The sequence below is a fragment of the Mustela nivalis genome (assembly GCF_964662115.1).
Source record: "Mustela nivalis genome assembly, chromosome: X".
Taxonomy (NCBI): domain Eukaryota; kingdom Metazoa; phylum Chordata; class Mammalia; order Carnivora; family Mustelidae; genus Mustela; species Mustela nivalis.
Window position 1 is genome coordinate 14642199 of NC_139040.1, and position 12276 is coordinate 14654474.

The window sequence follows — 12276 nt, forward strand, 5'->3', positions numbered from 1 at the left end:
GATTTTTCTGATAGCTCATGCTTACTCGTTTAAGTACCAGTGCTTAAAATATTTTCACCCACTTTGGAGATGAATCTTTTTGAAAAATGCATATTAATTTTCATTTCTTGAATGGAAGGCACTAGGTGTATTTTTATCTCTCTTTGATCATTGAGGCTGGCCTGAACATCGCAGGGGTATTGGAATAGGGCGGTATCTGGCACGCAGGAGAAGCACGTAACTTTCTCTCTAGTTTGGCAGACTGGGGTTGGAGTCTTGGCTCGGTCAGTTACTGACTGTGGACTCCAGGCAAAGCTACTTGTCCTCTTTCTGTTTCAGGTTCCTCATCTCTATAATGGAGGCATTAACAACATGTACTGCATAGGATCGTTTTAAGGATCAAATGAGAGAATATACCCAAGGCATGAGATTGAAAGTGAAGCTGGGGGGGGGTGTCCCACAGCCAGGAATATGCACCACCCAGTCTCAAGCTTCCAGGGAGCTAGGAGACAGACCGAGACACACATAACTACAAAGTTTTGTTTGTTTTTAAAGATTTTATTTATCAATTTGACAGACAGAGACCACAAGTAGGCAGAGAGGCAGCCAGAGAGAGAGGGGCAAGCAGGCTCCCTGCTGAGCAGAGGGCCTGATGTGGGGCTCGATCCCAGGACCCGATGCTGACCCGAGCCAAAGACAGAGGCTTAACCCACTGAGCCACCCAGGTGCCCCCCTATTGCAAAGTGTTTTTCTTTTTGTTGTTGTTGTTGTGTTTTTTTAAAAAGATTTTATTTATTTATTTGACAGAGAGAGAGAGATCACGAGTAGGCAGAGAGGCAGGCAGAGAGAGAAGGGGGAAGCAGGCTCCAGCTGAGCAGAGAGGCCGATGCGGGGCTCGATCCCAGGACCCTGAGATCATGACCCGAGCCGAAGGCAGAGGCTTTAACCCACTGAGCCACCCAGGCGCCCCTATTACAAAGTTTTTTCAATTATTTTTTTCAGTTGACTATATTTGACATGTGACCTGTAACCTTAAGGTGTACAGCATGTTACATTGCTGTATCTATATATTGTAATATGATTGCCGTCATAGATTTACTTATCATATCACATAGTACTAGTATGATATTGTTGTCTATATTCAATATTACGCCAGGCATTAGACCACTGTGGCTCACTTAGTCCTTAAGCAATATCAGTGTTTATCTCCCCATCTCCCCATCCTGTGGTAACTACCATTTTACTGTCTTTTTTTCTGAGTTTAACTATTAAAAAAATTTTTTTAAAGATTTTATTTATTTATTTGACAGAGAGAAAGACACAGAGAAAGAGCGAAAGCAGAGGGAGTGGGAGAGGGAGAAGCAGTCTTCCTGTTGAGGAGAGATCCCGATGTGGGGCTCCATCCCAGGACCCGGGGATCATGACATGAGCCGAAGGCAGAGGCTTAACAACCGAGCCACCCAGGTGCCCCATAAGTTTGACTTTTTTAAGGTTTTGTTTACTTAGACTTGAGAGAGAAAGGGTGAGAGAGCGCAAGTGGGGGGAGGGGCAGTGGGAGAGGGAGAGAGAGAGAATCTCAAGCAGACTCCCTGCTGGGCATGGATTCCCTAGTTGGGGGTTTGATCTCAAGACCCTGAGGTCATGACGTGAGCTGAAATCAAGAGTCAGGGGCTTAACTGACTGAGCAACTCAGGGACCCTGAGAACACACTATTACTTAGCTAAAGAAAGAGTTCTGGCTTGAAAGGGTTAGTTGGGAAATGTAGACAAATGTAGAAACCAGAGCTGGGGCAGCACAGTGATATCTTGAGTACTGGCTGTGGGGCACAGCGGCCCCATTAAAGAGCTGCTGGCTTCTGAACCTCTGGGTGGCCGGTGGGTCTCTCCAGGGGACCTCCATCCTTGTGCTCGCAGATGGCTATAGTGTCCTAGGGCCTCTAGAAGATCACACAGCTAGTAACTGAGATCTCGGTCTGCTGAGACAGCTAAGAAACAAAGCCCTCTCTAAAGCACTTTTCCAACGTTGATATTTTGAAACATAGAAGTTTTTAAATTTTTATTATTTTTATTTATTTTTAAAGATTTTATTTATTTATTTGACATACAGAGATCACAAGTAGGCAGAGAGGCGGGCAGAGAGAGGAGGAAGCAGGCTCCCCGCTGAGCAGAGGAGCCCGATGCAGGGCTTGATCCCAGGACCCTGGGATCATGACCTGAGCCAAAGGCAGAGGCTTTAACCCACTGAGCCACCCAGGCGCCCCCCTATAGAAGTTTTTTTAAATGTGATAAAGTCAAATTGATCTGTTTTTGCTGTTGTTTGTGTTTGGGGTATCATGTATAAAAATCCCCATTGTCTAATGCTAGGTCATGAAGAGTTATACATAATGTTTTCCTGTAAGAGTATTAGAGTTTCAGCTCTTACATTTGGGTCTTTGAATCATTTTGTGTTAATTTTTGTATATGGTGTGAGGTAGGAGTCCAAATTCATTCTCTCTTTTTTAACGATTTTTTTTATTTGAGAGAGAGAGAGAGCACAAGTGGGAGGAGGGGCAGAGGGGGGAGCAGACTCCCTGCTGAGCTCAGAGCCTGATGTGGGGGTGCATCCTAGGACCCTGAGATCACGACCTGAGCCGAAGTCAGATGCTTCACCAGCTGAGCCACCCAGGCACCCCCCAAATTCATTCTTTTAAACACTATTTTTGAAAAGACTGTTCTTTTCTCCACTCAATCAATTAATGTAGCAGTGTAATACGTTTTCAAATCAGAAAGCATGAGTCTTCCAAATTTGTTCTTCATTTTCAAAATCATTTTGGCTATTCTGGATCCCTTGTATGCCCATATGGATTTTAGGATCAGCCTGTCCATTTCCACAAAAACAATAAAACAAACAAACAAACAAAAAACCCACAAAAAACTCAGCTGGCATTTTGATAGGGATTGTGTTCAACCTGTAGATGGCTTTGGGGAATATTGCCATCCTAACAATACTGAGTCTTCTGATCCGTGAACACAGGATGTCTTTCTACTTATTTGCGTCTTTTAAAATTTCATTCAACAGTGTTTTGTAGTTTCTAGTGTGTGTATCTTATACCTCCTTGGTTCCTTTTGATGCTATTGTAAATGGAATTATTTTCTTAATTTCATATTTGGATTGTTCAGTGCAAGTGTATAAAGATACAACCAATGTTTGCTTATTGCTCTTGTATCCTTCAACTTTGCTGAACTTAACTCATCAGTTTGAATGTTTTTTTGGATTCCTTGTGGATTTCTTATACAAGATCATGTCATCTGTGCATAGAGATAGTTTTACTTCTTCCTTCCAATCTAGATGCCTTTTATTTCATTTTCTTGCCTAATTTGCCTGGCTAGAACCTTCAGGTCAGTGTTGCATAGAAGTGATTAAAGTAGACATCCTAGTGTTGCTCTTAATCTTACGGGAAAGCCTTCAGTCTTTCACCATTAAGTAGGATGTTAGCTGTGGGTTTTTCATAGGTGTCCTTTATCGGACTGAAGGATTCCCTTCTATAATTGTTTTTTTTTTAAATTCTTTTCTTGTCCTAAAGGGTGCTGGATTTTGTCAAATGCTTTCTCTGTATCTGTTAAGATGACTGTTGGTTTTCATCCTTTATGATCTTGATAAGTTGTATTACTTTGATTAGTTGTCATATGTTAGATCAATCTTGTAATGCTGGGATAAATCCCAGCGGGTCATGAGGTTGTATGTGCACATAGAGATGGATTTGTATACATCTGTGATTATTCTTGAAGCTTTTTTTTTCATAGAAATGGAATTACTGTGTCAAAATTTGATAGATATTCTCAAATCCCCTTCAAAAATGCTATATGAAGCTCTACTCCCACCAGGTGAGTAGGAAGTGCCTTCTTCCTGATGTCCCTGGCAGGACTGGATATTATTTATCTTTCATATTTGCTAAAATGTTGGGTGAAAATAGTATTTTGTTTACTGCTGTAATTTGAGGTTCATGATCCTAGTGAGTTTGGGTATCTTCTGACCCCTTTATAGTTCACTTACATTTCCTTTTCTGTGAACCAGCTCTATCTTTTTTATGTGTTTCCAGAATGGAGAAGGCAGGAAGGACACTCAGGCCTCAAGAGAAAATCTTCTAGAACATATGGAAAAACCATTCTAGCAGTGTTTTGTTTTCTTCTTCTTTTTTTTTTTTGAGATTTTATTTATTTATGTGACAGACAGAGATCACAAGTAGGCAAAGAGGCAGGCAGAGAGAGAGGAGGAAGCAGGCTCCCCAGAGCGGAGAGCCCGATGCGGGGCTCGATCCCAGGACCCTGGGACCATGACTTGAGCCGAAGGCAGGGGCCCTAACCCACTGAGCCACCCAGGTGCCCTGGTAGTTTTGTTTTCATTCTGCCTTTGAACTTGGGAGGAGGAGGGACAGATACAGTTCTTCTGATCAGTGGAGAGTGGCCTGGGTGCTACCTCTTTGACTACACTGGTCTGGCTACAGCCCCCATGCTCTGCTCCCGGCTTCACCTCCAGCTGATACTCCTGCTCTGTCCCCTGCTACCTCTGCTGCCAGCCCACTACTATCTCCTGTTTTGCTCCTGGGCCAAGCCTACTTTTATAAAAAGAGTGTCTATGAATGTCTATGAGGCTCCATGAATGCTTCTCTCTATCTCTTTCTCCCTCCCTCCCTTCTTTTCTTTTCTCTCTCCTTCTCTTTTCAGTACCAGCTGGTATCAGTAGGGCTTTTCTTTGTCCCCGCCCCCTCATTGCCTCCTGTCTCCCTGAGTCACTCCATCTGCCTTGTCACTGGAACAGCATGGGTGCCATCCCCAAAGTGGGGCCTGTGGGATGGACGATCTGCTATTCCCCAGGGGCTGCTTTGCATGAAGGCCTTTCTGGAAGGGAGGCAGATCTACTAATGACCAAGAGTCACAGCTAAATCTCCTATAAGAGAGCTCCAGCTCTAGGAGAGCAGAACCATCTTGGAGGAGTGAGGCCTGAGGCCAGGTAACTAACCAGTAGCTGTAATGGGTATCAGTCAGACCCTCCTTCAAGGCCAAGTCTGCCACCTGTGTGAAGTCAGAGACCCCCCCCCCCACCCCTTCCCTAGGCCTCGGTTGATTCATCTGTGAAAGAGGAGACTAGAGTAGGGATTGGTAATGTCTAACTGTTGGGCACTTTTAACTGGCTCAATTCCAAAAGTTTCTGCTGGGCAGAGCTTTGTATATTTAGCCGCTCAGTTTGTGCTAGTGGGAAGAGTAAAGAGGCTATCGGAAGTTTTTTGTTTTTCCGGTTGAGCAAATCTGACACTCCTAATGGAATTTCCCTGAGTTCCAGGGCTCTGGCCGTCCTAATCTTTTACCGACTGCATCATATTTCTGTAAAAACTGGACTTCAAGTAAGGCAGTAAATATTCCACATCTGTCGTGAACCTTATTATGCTCCTAACAGGCCCCTTTGACCTGGGTCCTGTTACCAGAGAGCCCAGGAAGGGCATCCAGGGTAGTTGGGGAAGGGATGGGTGTTGAGGGCCGCCCGAGAGCGCTTCCTTTCTCGCCCTCCGGCTGGGCACGGGGGGGGGGGGGGGGGGGTTCCAGCTGGCGTCGGGGATCAGGAAGCGGGCCGCCAGGAAGGGCTCCTCCGCCAGGCCGGGATTCCCTCCCGAGGCCCCGGCAGTGGCCGGCGGCAGGCCAGGCGCCCGCGGCCCAGGGCTCGGTGGAGCCGGCGGCGGCAGCATGCGCAGTGTGGCCGTCGCCGTTCCACCGCGGCTTCTGCTGCTGCCACGGCTACCCGGGCGGCGGCGGCGGCTGCTCTGCCGCTGTCACTTCCAGTTCCTACTTCGGGGATCCAGGTCCGGGTCACCGCTTCCCCGCCGCTGGCCCGGTCCCTCCAGGCCGCCCTCCCTGCCGGGCTCTGGCTCCGGGCCCGGAGGGGCCAGCGCGCGCAGCCTGGCGGGGTCCCCGGGCCGCCGCTCCCGCCCTCCCGCCGCCGCCGCCGCCGCCCCGCGCGCCCTGGCCCGGCTCGCCGCCAGCGCACCCCGCGGGCGCGTCTCCCGCAGCCCGCTCGGCGCCGCGCTCCTCCGCCTGCCGAGCCGCACGGCTCTGGAAGCAAGAACTTGAGGGCAAGAATCTGGCATCCCTTTAGATTTAAAAAAAAAAAAAAAGGCATAAAGCAAATCCTTAGGCTTGAGAGGTGGCGGGCGCGGCACGGAGTTTGGAGACGGGCGCCCCCTCCTCGCCCGCGTTCGGGAGCAAAGTTGCAGCCGCCCCTCCCCGCCCGGGCGAGCCGAGCCCAGCTCTCCAGTTTCGCTCGGGTGGCGGCCGCGCTCAGGGCAGGGTCCCCTCTCCGGCTCGGTGCACGGTTCCCGCAGCCTTGGCACGGGCTCGCCCGCCCGCTCGCCGGCCCCGTGACTCGCGAGGGCGAGCCGCTTCCAGGAGTCAGCGGCGGCGGGTGCGCGGCGCGGCCGGAGCGAGCGAGCGAGCAGCGGGAGGAGCAGCGGGCAGCGGCCGAGCCAGGTGACCTGTCTGGGGGCGACGGGGTCAAGGGAAGGGGAGGACGCGAGGGCCGGGGTGGGGCCGAAGGACCCTCGTGCAAAGGAGCCGCCCTTCCTCCCCCTGCCGTGGCTCGCAGCCCCAGCCGCGAGGTCGGCTCTCGCCCGGGCCTGGCAGTGCCCTGGGATCCCGGGGGCCCGGAGGGGGAGGGGGGCGGGGGCCGAGGGCGCGGAGCGAGGACGCGCCAAACTTAGGGGCGAGTTGTCCGGCTCCGGCCTCCGGCTTTGCAGAGGACAGGGTTCCTTCTTTCCCGGGGAACCAGGGCAGTAGTCGATAGTACTGTTTTGGATACTAATTTGATGCCTGCCCTCACCGCCCCCCCCACCCCTCAGTCCCCGGCATCGCACGTTTGGGGAGATTTTCAGCATTGAGCACACAGGTCGGTCGCAGGAATGGTTTGTGGATGGGGTAGGACCTGTACTCTGCAAGGTGTACCAATGTGACTGTAGTTAATTTCGAGTTTTCATTTTCCAGTCATTTAGGAACCCAACAGGTATTTGAGCTATTTCGTTTCTTAGCTCTAGAGTGGAGAGCCCTTAAGTTTATCTCTGTCTCTTCAAAAATCTTATTTTTATTTTTGGTTTGTTATTGTTTGGGGCTGTATGGGTGACTCACATGATTTTTTTCTTCCCTTTTCTTAATGTGTAGTGGGAATACAAATGGAATAAGGGAATATATTAGCCTATGCAACTACTTATGGTTTTATGAATAAAAACGTCACGTAACCCCCGAAAAAAAAAATCACACAATAGGATAAATTTCAGTTGATGTTCTGTAAAGTATTAACAATTTTAACAGCAAGATTCTAAGGTCCAACTGCTTTTCTAACTTCTATTTGCCTGGAAAGCCCACAATTTGTCCTTGAACTTCCTATCTTAATTTTGACATTGACCATGGTAAGAGGAGCTTGGATGACATCATTTGCTCCAGCCACAGTTCTGGTGTTTTGTGACTGAGAGCACCTCTCTCCAAAATGTTAAGGCCTGGGCCTGCCCTTGGACTTCAGCTGAGGCATTTCCAAGGATTTCTCTTAAGCAGAGTATTACGCTACATGCCAGGCAGTGCTGCAGTCCCTTCTTACATAAGTGAGCTTCAGGCTGGGTGTGCTTGGAGCGGTTAATATCAGAGAGTTCTCAGTCTCCCGGGGGTGGTGGTGGTTGGAGATTGGAGTTTGGAACAGAGTAAATTTGCAGCTTCCATCGTCGTCTTGCATTTCTTTGCTGCTCATTTTTTTTTTTTCAAATGCCTTCTACGTACCTTATCTGAAACTCGCAGGGCCCTTGCAAAGCATGTAGGAAACCAAAAAGTTAGTTAACCAGTCATATACAGCTTACCAGTCACAGCATCAAAACTCCAACCTAGGTCTTCTGCTCTCAGCTCAGCACTTTTTTGTTTGGTTTGTTTTTACTGAACTATGACATTTTATACAACAGCGTTTCATTTGGCACATTTTACGGATGGTGTGTCTTCCAAGCTACTCGTTTTTCTGTTCTTTTTGCCAACTCACATCTTGGCCTTGTCTTTGCTCGCACAGGGCTGGCGCTGTTCTTAAGGATGAGGGGAGGAGAAAAGCCTTCCAAAGGAGGGTCTGTGGTTTGTATTTACGGACAGTCTGTGTCCTCTCCATTCATCTTCAGGAATAGCAGGTTTGACATCATTAGTCCAGGTATAATATTACTCCAGTCTTTACAAAGAAACTCATTCAGGAGGAGAAATTGGAGAGTGTGGGTTTTGTGCATTTGCAGCGATCTGCTCATCCCTGTGCTTAGATGCAAAGGAGGAAAAGGAATGGAATAGCTACCACTTAGCCACCACTTCTTAAGAACCTGCTGCTATATTCTAGGTACTGTGCTTGGTGCTTTACCTATATTACCTTGTTTCATCCTGCCAGCAATCCTGGGAGGGAGGTGGTGGTGTGCCCATCACACAGTGGAGGAAACTGGGGATCATCCAGACAAATGTCAGTGCAGATCAGAACATCACTGCTGATGGGTCTGGCTCCAGAACTCGTTCCCTTTGCCATGTACCAGACTGTCCCCCAAAGGAGCTATTGATAAATACAGGAACACTAAGCCCCTTGGTTTTCAGATATGGCTGTACATCAGAGCCATCTTGGGAGTTTCTATAAAATACAAATGTGAGGTTTCCCCCCCCAACTGAGCACTGAGCCTAATTGGTCTGTAAGTGGAGCCCAGGCCTGGGTATTTCCTTTCTTTTCTTTATTCTTCCTCCTTCTTCTTCTTCTTCTTCTTCTTCTTCTTTTTTTAGAGAGGGAAAGGTGTAGAAAGAGGGAGAGGGAAAGAGAGAATCCTTTTTTTTTTAAAAGATTTTATTTATTTACTTGACAGAAATCACAAGTAGGCAGAGAGAGAGGGGGAAGCAGGCTCCCTGACGAGCAGAGAGCCCAATGCGGGGCTCAATCCCAGGACCCTGGGATCATGACCGGAGCCCAAGGCAGAGGCTTTAACCCACTGAGTCACCCAGGTGCTACAAGAATCTTTTTTTTTTAAGATTTATTTTTATTTATTTGACAGAGATCACAGAGAAGCAGGCAGAGAGAGAGGAGGAAGCAGGCTCCCTGCCGAGCAGAGAGCCCAATGCGGGACTCAATCCTAGGACCCTGGGATCATGACCTGAGCCCAAGGCAGAGGCTTTAACCCACTGAGCCACCCAGGCTCCCCCACCTTTTTTAAAGATTTATTTATATATTTGAGAGAGAGAGAGAGTGCATGGGAGGGCAGAATAAGAGGGGGAGAGAATATGAAGCAGACTCCCCGCTGAGCATGGAGGCTGACATGGGACTCGATCTCCCAACCCCAAGATCATGACCTGAGCCAAAATCAAGAGTCAGGACCACCTGGGTGGCTCAGTCAGTTAATCGTCTGCCTTTGGCTTAGGTCATGATTCTAAGGTCCTGGGATCGAGGCCCATGTCAGGCTCTCTGCTCAGTGGGAAGCCTGCTTCTCCCTCTCTCTCTGCAGCTTCCCCTGCTTGTGCTCTCTCTCTCTCTGTGTCAAATAAATAAATAAAATCTTTAAAAAAAACAAAAACAAAAATCAAGAGTCAGCTACTTAACCAACTGAGCCATCCAGGGGCCCTGGTATTCCTTTTTTTTTAATGTTTGAATAAACTTCATATTGAAATATAATGTGAATTCAGAAGTCGCACAAATTCTAAGTATATGGTTTGATTGAACCTTTACAAATTGAACACATCCATATAATCAGCACACCAATTAAGAAACACAACATTCTCATCCCCTGGAAGCCACCTTCCTGCCCCTTCCCAGTCACACCCCTCACCAGTGGACCCCACTGCCCTGACTTCTAAGACAATAGAGTCACTTTTTTCTGTTTTGACATATATGAGTGGAATCATATAGTAGGTACTCATTTGTATACAGTTTCTTTTACTCAGGGTAACATTTTTACAAGTCATCCATGTCGTGGGGCCAAACGGTTCATTCTCTTTATCGCTGGTCATATCCTATCCTGTGGCTGTACCATCTTTTGTTTATCCATCCACCTGCTGGTGGCCGTCTGGGTTGTTGCCAGCTTTGGGCTGCTGTGAACAGTGCCGCTGTGCGCCGTGCGTGTCTCATGCCTGGCTTCTGGTGCTGGGTTTGTACATGGGAATGGAACTGCTGGGTCACAGGCTATGTCTGTGTTCGGCTTCGTAGGTTCTGCCCAGCAGTTTCCCAGAGTCACCATGTCCTGTAATTAGTTTGTTTCTTGGAAGGTCCCTAAGCGATCCTAATGTGCAGCCAGATGTGAGAACTACGTCCGTGGTTTATTTCGAATTCAGCCATCTAGCAACCTCCAGTGTCTGCCACCTAATTGAGAACCGTAAAGAAAGAGATACCAAGCTTCCTCCAGAATCTCGGATCTTCTAGAAAATCTTCTCTGCTGGATCCGGCAGTTATCGTCTTCATTCCCATAATCCTTTGCGCCAGGCTCTCTTAATGCTGGCGGGCCACTCCTGATAGGGATCTGTGGACACATTTATCTCTCTCCTAGTCTTGGCACTTCTCAAAGGCAGGAAGCTGAGTTTTTGATCATTCTTAAAATGCCAGCATTCAATATAATGAAGGTACTCAGTAGGTACTCAGTAAATGTTTAGTGGCTAAATGACCAATAGCAGGAGTGAGTGGTGAGGGAAGGTCTGGATTGTAGAAAAGAGCCCCCCCCCCCAATCTTTGCACCAAGGCTTTGGCACTTCATTCCCGGGAGATTGCCTCAGGATCTCACTTGAAGCCTAATGACTTTTACTTCTCTAAGCATGTTGGAATTATGGGTAATCTGGTTGCTCATCCCCAAATGGATTAGAAACAGAAAATTAGATTAGATAAGGTATGTGGAAGCACTTTGCAAATTGGAGAACAGCATGGAGATAGAAGGTTGTGATAAAAGGAGAAAGGGGGCTGCGAGGGCCTGGATGTGCCGGCAGTGGCAGAAAGAGTACATATCTATGTACAACATGGAAGAAATGAAATCAACAGCACGCTCGGAAAGGAGACAGGGAGACTCTGACAAGCAGACTCCTGAATACATAACCATCTGGGGCTTTCTGGTTCGAGGTCAGGCAGCTCAGCACATGCTCTGTGGTTGAGTGGCTCGAATTTGTGATTTTCCCTACCTTGGTCTGGGTTTGAATCCTGGTCAGGGAAACTGTGTTCTTGAGCAGTCGCATAGCAGGGCACGGCCTAAGAACCCCAGCTTTGGACTTGAACTGACCTGGGTTGGCCACTTCTTATGTGTGTGTTGACTTTGGTGGCAGTAGCGGTAGGTAATACTAGGAATGTGCTACTTCTCTGTATCAGGTATACACTACCCCTTAGCTGTAAATGAGAGAAAGCAGAGAAAGCACTTGGCACAGTGCCTGGCACTGAGCAGACTCAATGAAAGCTAGATTGTAACTGGAATTTTAATATATCCCAGTGTTCACACATGATAACATTGAGTGATCAAAAAAAAAGTTCACTTAAGTCTTTAGTTATATTAAGCAAACTCTAAGAAGTGACTCATGCTTTAGAGAGAGAGAGAGAGAGAGAGAGAGATCTTCTTTTGAAATCCTAACACTTTAAGATGTAAAGAGAGCTGGTGTATTCTGGATTTTTCAATTTATTTGAGGGAGGCTTGGATGGCTATGTATTTCCCCCTTGGGACTGCCTTTGCAGTATCCCATAGGTTTTGGACCAAAGTGTCTTCATTCTCATTGGTTTCCATGAGTTGTTTACATTCTTCTTTGATCTCCTGGTTGATCCAAGCATTCTTAAGCAAGGTGGTCTTTAGCTTCCAGGTGTTTGAGTTCCTTCCGAACTTTTTCTTGTGGTTGAGTTCTAGTTTCAAAGCACTGTGATCTGAGAATATGCAGGGGATAATCTAAGTGTTTTGGTATCAGTTGAGCCCTAATTTGTGACCTAGTATGTGGTCTCTTCTGGAGAAAGTTCCATGTGCACTCGAGAAGAATGAGTGTTCTGTTGTTTTAGGGTGGAATGTTCTGTATATATCTATGAGACCCATCTGGTCCAACGTGTCATTCAGTGCTCTTGTTTCTTTATTGATTTTCTGCTTGGATGATCTGTCTATTACTGAGAGTGGCGTGTTAAGATCCCCTACTATTAATGTATTCATAACAATATGACTCTTTATCTTGATTAAGAGTTGTTTATATAGTTGGCTGTTCCCATATTGGGAGCATAAGTATTTACAATTGTTAGATCATCTTTGTGGATAGTCCCTTTAAGAATGATGTAGTGTCCTTC

General features: G+C 47.3%; 1 protein-coding gene across 10 annotated transcripts in view; it reads left to right on the top strand.

Annotated features, from left to right (window-relative positions):
* The window catches only part of ARHGEF6 (Rac/Cdc42 guanine nucleotide exchange factor 6), a 128631-nt gene that overhangs the window by 33653 nt on the left and 82702 nt on the right, over positions 1-12276 (top strand). For 3 of the 10 annotated variants that reach the window (XM_082717614.1, XM_082717615.1, XM_082717607.1), the window contains exon 1: positions 5954-6476. The exons of 6 other annotated variants lie outside the window; for them this stretch is intronic. The gene's annotated coding sequence lies outside the window, so the exon portion shown is untranslated. Of the gene's footprint in view, positions 1-5795; positions 6477-12276 lie in introns of those variants that run through there. One more of the 10 variants, XM_082717613.1, reaches the window with a different exon arrangement.